The 12,356-nt window shown below is 38.9% G+C and overlaps 1 long non-coding RNA gene across 1 annotated transcript in view; it reads right to left on the bottom strand.

The window, feature by feature from the left end:
- Nucleotides 1–8,641, bottom strand: part of LOC128659579 (uncharacterized) — a 17,480-nt gene extending 8,839 nt beyond the window's left edge. The window contains exon 1 of the long non-coding RNA XR_008402432.1: nt 8,603–8,641. This is a non-coding gene — a long non-coding RNA (uncharacterized LOC128659579). The remainder of the gene's footprint in view (nt 1–8,602) is intronic.
- Nucleotides 8,642–12,356: the final 3,715 nt, after the last annotated feature.

The raw sequence follows: 12,356 nt of genomic DNA, 5'->3' as shown, positions 1-12,356 counted from the left end.
CGTTATTTAGAAAGAGCATGTCATTTTAAACCACTTTCGAATTTACTTATTTTACCTAATTTGCTTCATTTTCTTGATATCACTTGCTGAAAAGCATATCTAGATATGCTCAGTAGCTGCTGATTGGTTGCTGCACATAGAGGCCTTGTGTGATTAGCTCACACATGTGCATTGCTATTTCTTCAACAAAGGCTATCTAAAGAATTGAGCAAATTAGATAATAGAAGTAAATTGGAAAGTTGTTTAAAATTGCATGCCCTATCTGAATCATGAAAGTTTAATTTCGAATAGATTGTCCCTTTAAAGGGACATGAAACCCATAATTTCTCTTTCATAATTAAAATAGAGCAGGATTCTTCAAACCATGGGTCGGGACCCATTACTGGGTCACAACACCATGTGTACTGGGTCCCGACTTGTGTGTGTGTTGTAGGAGTGTGTGTGGTGTATTGTATGAGATTGTGTGTGTGCTGTGCATGTGTTGTGTATGAGAGTGTGTGTGTGTTATATGAGAGAGTGTGTGGTATGTGTGCTGTATGAGTGTGTGTGGTATGCGTGTGTTATGAAAGTGTGTGTGTATGTGTGTGTTGTAAGAGTGTATGGGGTGAGTGTGTATTAAATGAAAGTGTGTGTGTTGTATGATAGTGTGTATGTGGTATGTGTGTTATATGAAAGTGTGTGTTGTATGAGAGTGTGTGTGGTATGTGTGTTACATGAAAATGTGTGTTGTATGAGAGTGTGTGGTGTGTGTGTGTTGTATCAGAGTTTGTGTGTGGTATGCGTGTGTTATGAAAGTGTGTGTGTATGTGTGTGTTGTGAGAGTGTATGGGGTGAGTGTGTGTTATATGAAAGTGTGTGTGTTGTATGAGAGTGTGTGTGTTGTATGAGAGTGTGTGGTATGTGTGTTACATGGAAATGTGTGTTGTATGAGAGTGTGTGTGTTGTATGAGAGTGTGTGTGTTATTACGTTTTACAACGCTTTCATATTTGACTATAATCAGGAATAAAGCATGCACATATTTTAGTTTCTTTGCCAAAAATTGCAGCTATCATGTTATTTATTTCTTACAAAATTATTTCAAGACCAAGTATAAAAATTGGGTCCTAAAGGTATGTGGTATCATGGCACTGGGTCTTGGGGGGAAAAGTTTGAAGAACCCTGAAACAGAGCATACAATTTTAAACAACTTTCCACTTTACATCTGTTATTTAATTTGCTTAATTCTCTTGATATCCTTTTTTGAAGAAGCAGCAATGCACTACTGGGAGCTATTAAATTCATTGGGTGAGCAAATAACATGAAGTATACATGTGCAGCCACCAATCAGCAGCTACTGAACATACTTAGGTATCCTTTTCTATAAAGAATACCAAGAGAACAAAACAAATTAGAGAATAGAAATACATTTTAAAGAAAATTTATGCTTACCTGATAAATGTATTTCTTTTTTGACACAATGAGTCCACGGATCATCTTAATTACTAATGGGATATTCACCTCCTGGTCAGCAGGAGGCGGCAAAGAGCACCACAGCAGAGCTGTTAAATAGCTCCTCCTTTCCCTCCCACTCCAGTCATTCAACCAAAGTTAAGGATAGAAAGGAAAAACCAACCATGAGTAGCCCTTGGATTCACACCAATAGAGATATTTACGCCAAATCTTATGGTAAATCTTTCTAGTTACAGGCTTACGATTCTGAATCATGGTCTCTATGACCGAGTCAGAAAACCCCCGCTTGGATAAAATTTTGCGTTCAATCTCCAAGCAGTCAGCTTCAGAGAAACTAGATTTGGGTGAAGAAAGGGCCCCTGAATTAGAAGGTCCTTCCTCAACAGAAGTCTCCAAGGTGGCAGAGATGCCTACCTACTCCACCAGATCTGCATACCAAATCCTGCGAGGCCAAGCTGGAGCTATGAGGATCACTGATGCCCTCTCCTGTTTGATTAGAGCAATGACCCAAGGAAGAAGAGCAAACGGAGGAAACAGGTATGTTAGACTGAAGGTCCAAGGGACCACCAGAGCATCTATCAGCTCCGCCTGGGGGTCCCTGGACCTCGACCCGTATCTCTGGAGCTTGGCATTTAAGAGCCTTTATTCTATCCTGGATCTCATCCAAAGAAGTTTCTGTCCTGAGAGCCTCAGACAGTGCATCAAACCAATACACTTCCGCACTAGTGACGGTAGCAATACACACAGCTGGTTGTCATTGCAGGCCCTGGTGTACAGTGTGAGTAAACCCTCTAACTTTTTGTCCATAGGATCTTTGAAGGTACAACTATCCTCTATGGGAATAGTAGTTCTCTTAGCTAAGGTAGAAATGGCCCCTTCCACCTTAGGCACTGTTTGCCAAGCCTCTTTGTTAGAGTCGGCTATGGGAAACATCTTCTTAAAAATAGGAGAGGGAGAAAAAGGTATGCACAGTCTCTCCCATTCCTTAGCAATTATTTCATAAGCTCGGTCAGGGACCGGAAACACGTCTGTCGAGGAAGCAACCTCGAAAAATTTGTTCAGCTTACTAGACTTCTTAGGAACAACCACTACCGTGGAGTCACTGTCGTCCAAAGTAACTAAAACCTCCCTAAGTAACAGACGGAGGTGTTCTAGCTTAAACCTAAAAGATACAACCTCAGAATCAGCCAGAGGAATTACACTTTCTGAATCTGAAATTTCTCCTTCAGATGCTACAGCAGTATCCTCCTCTTCGGTATTCTGGGAGGGCACCTCCGAAATTGCAACAATTGCATCAGAAACCTCGCTTACTAAATGTCTGATTTTCCTTTTTACGCTTTCCCTGCCACATTGGAAAAGCAGACAACGCATCATGAGAGAAGCTATGTCTTTTAAGGTAACTCCAGCGGGAGCTAGAGCAGAAGTGCAGGGCACTGCTTGTGAGGGAGGTAACATTTGGGATGCTTGTGGAGAAAGCTGCGGCATATTTTGAACCTCGTCATAAGACTCTTGGACAGTATCGGCTTTAGAAAAATTTTGCTCAGAAAAAATATTTTCCCTATAATTTAAAGTCCTCTCAATACATGAGGGACAGAAAGGGATAGGTGGTTCCACATTTGCATCAAAACACAAGGAGCAGGTGACATCTTGCAAGTCTCCTTGGTCCATACTGTTCACAATGAGTAAATTAATAAATAAAAAACCTCAAAAATGAATTAAAATTTTTGTAATGAAAATATGTTACTGTGTCTTTAAATTTAAACAGGTAACTTTTTTACCCAACTATGTCAATTATGAAAATATCACAATTTGAACACTACAGACACCTTTACACCTCAGTAACCCTGCTGAGGTGCCTACCTGACTGCTAAACAGGAGTCAATGTCGCTTTTCTTGTGGTGCAGGAACGATCCGGACCTCAGCAATAAGAATAGTGCCAACGGATAATGCTAGAAACGCCTGCTTTACTGGAAACCATGCATTTCTAGTGACACGCTACTGAACTGAAGCCCATCGTGGGCGTTACTATATGCACCTCATCTCCCGATCGGCCTGTTTGCTAAGTAAAGACGTCAGGAGACACAAACCACCAGAGCAAATGAAAAAGCTTTACTCCCAGCCCCAGTGCCTGCAGATATGGCTGTCTAAAATCCTCTCCAGTCTAGGAGAGTCTGTAGTCCCCAAACATAAAGCGCCCCTTCCTGCATGAGCCTTATATGTTCATTTTTCCAATAAATGGTCACACCTTTATCTCTGAGATGCTTTGTTTCCTTGGCCCCAGAATAAAAAAGCAGCACTTACCTCGTATCTGCCTGACAGCAAGGCAGTTCACAGGCTTGAGAGGTCCTATCCCTCACATCAACCTGTGGAGAAATGAAAGTCTGAGTAAATTACATGGAAGGCGCAGTGAGAATTATGTCTCACAAGTTCCCATTGCTCTAAAGCCACCACTGCTCTACTGAAGAGACTGATATGGACTATGGCTACACTCTAGGACAAAGCAGCACAATCTTGCACTACTTTAAAAATAATAAACTCTTGATTGAAGAATTTTATCTAACAACTCACTTTACCACTTCCTAGCACTAACGTAGACAAAGAGAATGACTGGAGTGGGAGGGAAGGGAGGAGCTTTTTAACAGCTTTGCTGTGGTGCTCTTTGCCGCCTCCTGCTGACCAGGAGGTGAATATCCTATTAGTAATTAAGATGATCCATGGACTCATCGTGTCATGAAAAAGAGAAATCGTTTAACCCCTTGAGCGCTAACAACGGCTCTGAGCTGTCACAGGGTTTCCCACTCTGGTGCTAACAACGGCTCAGAGCCATCGCTAGCACTCTCCCACCCGCTCCTACCCCGGCGATTGGGCCTGCATAGTGACAGGCATCACCGGGGCTTCACGTTATGCATGGTGATGTCACACGCAATGACTTGATGACGTCACCGTGCAACTTTATTTAACATTAACAATGTTAAATATCGAAGCAGGGGGCATGCTGCTTAGAAGCCTGTATCTCAGGCATCTAAGCAGCTACAGACCCCCAAGACCCACTGTTGGAAATGTAATCGTCTAACCTTTCCAACAGTGTAAGTCTTGGGGATCTGAAAAAAAAGGAAAAAAATAAATATATATTTTAAAAAATATAAAACAAAAAAAAAAACAACTAAAAAAGCTTAGCACCAAGGTGGGAAAGTGCTTAGCAATGAAGGGTTAAAATCTCATGCTCTATACTGAATCATGAAAGACAGAAAAACCTTGGGTTTTATGCCCCTTTAAAATAAATACTTCATGCTGAAAACTCCTTTTTTTGTTTGCAGCATTTGCCGCACTAATCTGCTAAGGCAACCTACGGCAGAACGGAATTTGACTGCAGGAAATTCGAGGCCTGTCACTTTAATGTTTTTATATGTGTATATATGACTGTAAATACATACAGGGAGTGCAGAATTATTAGGCAAGTTGTATTTTTGAGGATTAATTTTATTATTGAACAACAACCATATTCTCAATGAACCCAAAAAACTCATTAATATCAAAGCTGAATAGTTTTGGAAGTAGTTTTTAGTTTGTTTTTAGTTTTAGCTATTTTAGGGGGATATCTGTGTGTGCAGGTGACTATTACTGTGCATAATTATTAGGCAACTTAACAAAAAACAAATATATACCCATTTCAATTATTTATTTTTACCAGTGAAACCAATATAACATCTCAACATTCACAAATATACATTTCTGACATTCAAAAACAAATAAGTGCCCAATATAGCCACCTTTCTTTGCAAGGACACTCAAAAGCCTGCCATCCATGGATTCTGTCAGTGTTTTGATCTGTTCACCATCAACATTGCGTGCAGCAGCAACCACAGCCACCCAGACACTGTTCAGAGAGGTGTACTGTTTTCCCTCCTTGTAAATCTCACATTTGATGATGGACCACAGGTTCTCAATTGGGTTCAGATCAGGTGAACAAGGAGGCCATGTCATTAGATTTTCTTCTTTTATACCCTTTCTTGCCAGCAACGCTGTGGAGTACTTGGACGCGTGTGATAGAGCATTGTCCTGCATGAAAATCATGTTTTTCTTGAAGGATGCAGACTTCTTCCTGTACCACTGCTTGAAGAAGGTATCTTCCAGAAACTGGCAGTAGGACTGGGAGTTGAGCTTGACTCCATCCTCAACCCGAAAAGGCCCCACAAGCTCATCTTTCATGATACCAGCCCAAACCAGTACTCCACCTCCACCTTGCTGGTGTCTGAGTCGGACTGGAGCTCTCTGCCCTTTACCAATCCAGCCACGGGCCCATCCATCTGGCCCATCAAGACTCACTCTCATTTCATCAGTCCATAAAACCTTAGAAAAATCAGTCTTGAGATATTTCTTGGCCCAATCTTGATGTTTCAGCTTGTATGTCTTGTTCAGTGGTGGTCGTCTTTCAGCCTTTCTTACCTTGGCCATGTCTCTGAGTATTGCACACCTTGTGCTTTTGGGCACTCCAGTGATGTTGCAGCTCTGAAATATGGCCAAACTGGTGGCAAGTGGCATCTTGGCAGCTGCACGCTTGACTTTTCTCAGTTCATGGGCAGTTATTTTGCGCCTTGGTTTTTCCACACGCTTCTTGCGACCCTGTTGACTATTTTGAATGAAACGCTTGATTGTTCGATGATCACGCTTCAGAAGCTTTGCAATTTTAAGAGTGCTGCATCCCTCTGCAAGATATCTCACTATTTTTTACTTTTCTGAGCCTGTCAAGTCCTTCTTTTGACCCATTTTGCCAAAGGAAAGGAAGCTGCCTAATAATTATGCACACCTGATATAGGGTGTTTATGTCATTAGACCACACCCCTTCTCATTACAGAGATGCACGTTATGAGTATAACGCTGCTTTTTCACTATCGCTGCTATTACGAGTCTTGTAAGTACAGCTGTACCGCACACTTTTTTGGCCGTCACACAACGTAACTACAACACCTTTCAAAAAGTCATTTTTCAATGGGACTTCCATAGAAGTTGTTTGTATTTAATTTTTTTATTACAGGCAAAAGAGCTGATTTATTTGGGGCAATGTCCCGCAAAAGGCCCTTTTAAGGGCTATTGGCAGTTTAGTTTAGGCTAGGGGTTTTTTATTTAGGAGGGGGGCTTTTTTATTTTGATAGGGCTATTAGATTAGGTGTAATTAGTTTAAATATTTGATCATTTATTTTTTTATTTTGTGTAATTTAGTGTTTATTTTTTTTGTAATTTAGTTAATTGTATTTAATTAATGTAATTTATTTAATTTTAGTGTAATGTTAGGTGTTAGTGTGAGGCAGGTTAAGTTTTATTTTACAGGTAAATTAATTTTTTATTTATTTTAACTAGATAGTTAGTAAATAGTTAATAACTATTTACTAACTAGTCTACCTAGTTAAAATAAATACAAACTTAGCTGCTAAATAAAAATAAAACCTAAGCTAGCTACAATGTAACTATTAGTTATATTGCAGCAAGCTTAGGGTTTATTTTATAGGTAAGTATTTCGTTTTAAATAGGTATTATTTAGTTAATGATAGTAATTTTTATTTAGATTTATTTTAATTATATGAAAGTTAGGGGTGTTAGGGTTAGACTTAGGTTTAGGGGTTAATATATTTATTTAGTATTACTGATGTGGGAGGCCAGAGGTTTAGGGGTTAATAACTTTAGTATAGTGGCGGTGACATTGGGGGTGGGGGTGGCAGATTAGGGGTTAATACATTTATGTAGGTGGCGGCGACGTTGGGGGCGGCAGATTAGGGGTTATTAAATTTATGTAGGTGGCGGTGACATTGGGGGCAGCAGATTAGGGGTTAATAAGTGTAGGTAGGTGGCAGCAACTTTGGGGGCAGCAGATTAGGGGTTAAAAATTGTAATGTAGGTGTCAGCGATGTCGGGGGCAAAAGATTAGGGGTGTTTAGACTCAGGGTTTATGTTAGGGTGTTAGGAGTAAACATAAATTTTCTTTCCCCATAGGAATCAATGGGGCTGCGTTACGGAGTTATTGCAGGTGTTAGGCTTTTTTTTTAAGCCGGCTCTCCCCATTGATGTCTCTGGGGAAATCGTGCACGAGCACGTAAAACCAGCGCTGGTATTTGTGTGCAGTATGGAGCTCAACGCTGCCATATTGCCTGCTAACGGCCGGGTTTTTGCAAACCTGTAATAGCAGCGCTATTAAAGGTGAGCGGTGGAAATAACTTGCAAGTTAGTAGCGAGCCGCTCATAACGCAAAACTCGTAATCTGGCTGATAGTTATTTACCTGCTCTCATCCAAGGTAATCCAGAAAATCTGGCCTGTTGGGGAGGCCTGGGGACAGGTTTGAAAACCACTGCCCTAGATCAAAATAATTGGCAACTGATATTAAAGGGACTGTTAACAAGGATTATTTTTTAGGGAATAGGGATTTAATCTCAGTTTCTTGCTGCAAGTCTTTTAATTTATGTTACAGTAGAATCATTTCAAAAAGTAAATTAAAACATTTGCAGCAAGAAAATTAGATTAAAATCACTAATTACCTTAAAATATTTACTGTATTTTGTAATGCATGTTAAATAAAACACCCTAACAGCTCACTTGCATATGAATAATACTTTTTAATGTAGGGCCAAATTAAACAAGCATGGTTACATTATTAACCCTTCAGCATCTACATAGCAGGACATAGTTATTTTAAACTGCAGAAATACTGTAACCCACACCAAAAACAACACAAAATATTAACCCCTGCCAGGCTTCTGAACAGCATCAAAGCAATTCATAAAATGCAGCTTGCACCCTTCTAGTACTGCTATATATGAGAAAGTCACAAGCAGATGCAGTTTGTTTGCTAATGTCTGTATATTTCATACACTTAAAGTAACATCTCTCATATAAAAGAATAATACAGTGATAGATTTTACTAAACAAGTTTTCTAATTACAAAAATGCTCATTTTCAAACAGAAAAATAAAGATGCACATTTCAATTGTATTTGGATTATCCCTTTAACATTTAAATCTAGTTGTGTTTGTATGTTCTGTGTAATGCAGTAGTAGGTGGCTTACTAATGCTGCTAAACAAATCATACACAACATGTGTGTGTGCAACTAGTGAGATAACTCTTTTTATTTATATATATATAATCTAATGGTTGATCTTACCTGATTGCAGTTGCACATGGCTTGTCTGTCTGCAGCACACACAGAAAGTTCATGGTAGTGAGACAGTGAGTGCACTCAAATGCTGCAGTGCCCTCTGTGGTGGTAAGACCACACTGCACACAATATTATATGCTAAACACAGTCTAATTTAAACTGTAGCTAAAAGCTAGTAGTATGAGTGACACATGAACTTTAATTTATTCCAGAACACAACAAATATACAATGCCTCACTATAAAACTATGTATTATTTAGCTTTAGAGTCAGAATTTAAAATACAAGTTAGCCATCTTAAAGGGACATTCCAGCAAAATGTGCATCATTGCATTTCTATTTTGAATAGAATCATTTTTCCAATACACATGTATTAGCAAAAATGTTCTAGAAAAAATATATCACTGTTTAAATTTACCTTTCCTAATAGGAGCATAAAAGCTAATTTTAAAAAGTGTATCTGCGAAGAGAGCCAGAGGTTGTGTACATGACACATGCTGAGTCAGTTCCCATGCAATACATGCAATACCAGCTCTGAGCACATGCAGGTACTTAAGTATGCTTCACATGTACACTGTTTTTTGTGTACTTAAAGGGACAAACTACTCCAGAATTTGTATTGTTTTAAAAGATAAATAATCCCTTTATTACCCATTCCTCAGTTTTGCACAATCAACACAGTTATATTAATATACGTTTTACCTCTGTGATTACCTTGTATCTAAGCCTCTGCAGACTGCCCCTTATCTCAGTTATATTAATATACGTTTTACCTCTGTGATTACCTTGTATCTAAGCCTCTGCAGACTGCCCCTTATCTCAGTTATATTAATATACTTTTTACCTCTGTGATTACCTTGTATCTAAGCCTCTGCAGACTGCTTCTTATCTCAGTTATATTAATATACTTTTTACCTCTGTGATTACCTTGTATCTAAGCCCCTGCAGACTGCCCCTTATCTCAGTTATCTTAATATACTTTTTACCTCTGTGATTACCTTGTATCTAAGCTTCTGTAGACTGCCCCCTTATTTCAGTTCTTTTGACAGACTTGTATTTTAGCCAATCAGCACTGACTCATAAATAACTACACAGGAGTTAGCACAATGCTATCTATATGACACACATGAACTAGTAGTGTCTAACTGTAAAAACCGGTCAAAATGCACTGAGATAAGAGGCGGTTCAATGGTTTAGAAATTAGCATATGAGCCTACCTAGGTTTAGCTTTCAACAGAGAATACCAATTGAACAAAGCAAATTTGATGATTAAAGTAAATGGGAAAGTTGTTTAAAAGTGCATTTTTTATTATCTAGTTTTGACTAGACTGTACCTTTAAGTATGCTTTGCATGCATGCTCACAGTAAAAGTTCTCACAAAAGGCACAGTGAATGATAATTTTAGTAATAGGTTTACCTACCTTTGTTTAGTAGATGTCATTGTTTGTTTATTAAACTAATTTTCTTGCTGCATGTGTTTTCATTTCTTTTTTTCACTTCTTGAAAGCTTCTCCTGTGATGCCGAATAAAATCTTTAACCCTCCCATTTCAGCTGTCTCTTCAGATGTGTGCACATAGAAACTTTTGGCTGAAAATAGAAGCCTTAGTATGTTGCTCCAGGGCACTAAGATAACAGCAGCTGTCCCTTTAATAACCAAGTTTTCAATATTTAAAGGGGCAGATAGCAAAATAAAATGTTGGTGGAAAGGATTATTTCATTAATATTAAAAAGATATGTTTCCGTCATGAATCCTCACCTTTTTAATATATTTCACGAGAATTTGAATTGAAAGCTGACTCCTGTACTATCCCTCTGTGAGGACCTTTATGCAAAGCCTGTCACTGAAAGCTATTTACATACCCCTTAAGTGTGTGCCCTGCTCTTTTGCTACCTGTTTATGAGTATTATGACTGCGCATACACAGCGCTCATCACTTTACGCAGAACAGCAAATAATGGTAGCGATTATGCAGATCCGGATTTCTTTTTCAACAACAAGTAACTCACATGCGTTGCCCGTTACAAGAGACTGAGCATTTTGAATGGGAGATTTCTGAACCAAGAGAGCGAGTCCACAGCCTATACATATTGATTCAGTCCAAATTATATGGGGTGGTGAGGAGAAGCATTGAACATTAGGCAGATGCGACTTGCAGATACTAAAGTTGATTACCAGTGTAGTATTTGATTTGGACTTTGCAGTATTGATTTTTCCCCACAAAAAAAAGTTTTTTTTGTTTAATTTTTTAAATATACTAATTGGCTTTTACCCACTTTAACTCAGTATTTATTGTAATGTATTACTGTGTAAACGCAGACAAGGTCTCCTGCCTTTTCTACAAACACTTATATTGTGTGTCCCATTTAAAGGGACATGAAACCCAATTTTTTTCTTTCATGATTCAGATATAGCATGCAATTTAAAAAGAACTTTTCAATTTATTTATTTCATCTAATTTGTTTTGTTCTTTTGGTATCCCTTGTTGAAAAGCACACCTAGGTAGGCTCAGAAGCTGCTGATTGGTGGGTGCACAAATATGCCTCATGATGTAATTGGCTCACCCAATGTGTTAACTAGCTCCCAGTAATTATTGATGCTCTTCAACAAAGGATACCAAGATAATAAAGCAAAATAGATCATAGAAGAAAATTTGGAATTTTTTTTAAAATTGTATTCTCTTTCTCAATCATGAAAAAAAATTTTAGGTTTCATGTTTTATTGCTTTAATGCTTTTGTAAGATATAGGCAAACAGAATAAATGGGTGTAGGTGAAATGATAAAAGTATATATTGTACAACTGATGGATGGTGGGCTAAGACAGCAAGATTACTACTTTTTCTATTTATTATTGTAAGGATGGTGATTACAGACAATTTACCTTGCTACCACATATTGGGCCAGATTACAAGTGGTGCGTTAAATATTTATTTTGTTCGCTCGTAAACACAGCTAAAAGTAAACTTTTAATATGGGCAGGTTAGCGCTTGTATTACATGTTGAAAGTAAATAATTTGAACATGAGTAAAACCTGATGCATGCTAACTTCAGGAATATTTGAATATTATGATCCCGTTAACTTCTTCTCCATATAGTTTTCAATAGAGCGCTTTTTAAAAAAAATACTTATTGTTTGCGCACTAACCCAACACTGTGTAAGACCTACAGCGTTATAGCTGAAGTAAGTTAAAGCACCTTTTCATATACCATACCTTTTAACCCTTATAAAATATATATATGGGTGTAACACTTTATTTTAATGTACTTATGTTGTATTTGGTGCACATTTTTTTTAAAAACCCTAACATTTTGCGCTAGGGGGGCGATTGACTAATGTGCGGGCGGACATGATCCGCTGTAGCAGATCATGTCCGCCGCACATCAATAAATGCTGACAACATACGCTGTCAGCATTTATCATTGCACAAGCATTTATAGTGAAATGCTTGTGCAATGCCACCCCCTGCACATTCGCGGCCGCTAGCAGGGGGTGTCAATCATCCCGATCGTATCCGATTGGGCTGATTGCTGTCTGCCACCTCAGAGGTGGCAGATGAGTTAAGGAGCAGCGGTCATAAGACCATTGCTGCTTAACTCCTGTTTCCAGCAAGCCCAAAGGCTCGCGCGGAAACAGATGCATACGGGTGTTGATAAATCGACCCCTAGAGCAGTGTTCCCCAACCCCCGGGCCGCGGACCGGTGCCGGTCCGTGGATCAATCGGCACCGGGCCGCCCGCGGAACTTCAAATCCTTTCACTGTGGT

The sequence above is a fragment of the Bombina bombina genome, chromosome 5 (genome assembly GCF_027579735.1).
Source record: "Bombina bombina isolate aBomBom1 chromosome 5, aBomBom1.pri, whole genome shotgun sequence".
Taxonomy (NCBI): Eukaryota; Metazoa; Chordata; class Amphibia; order Anura; family Bombinatoridae; genus Bombina; species Bombina bombina.
This window is presented reverse-complemented; position numbering and strand designations above follow the sequence as displayed.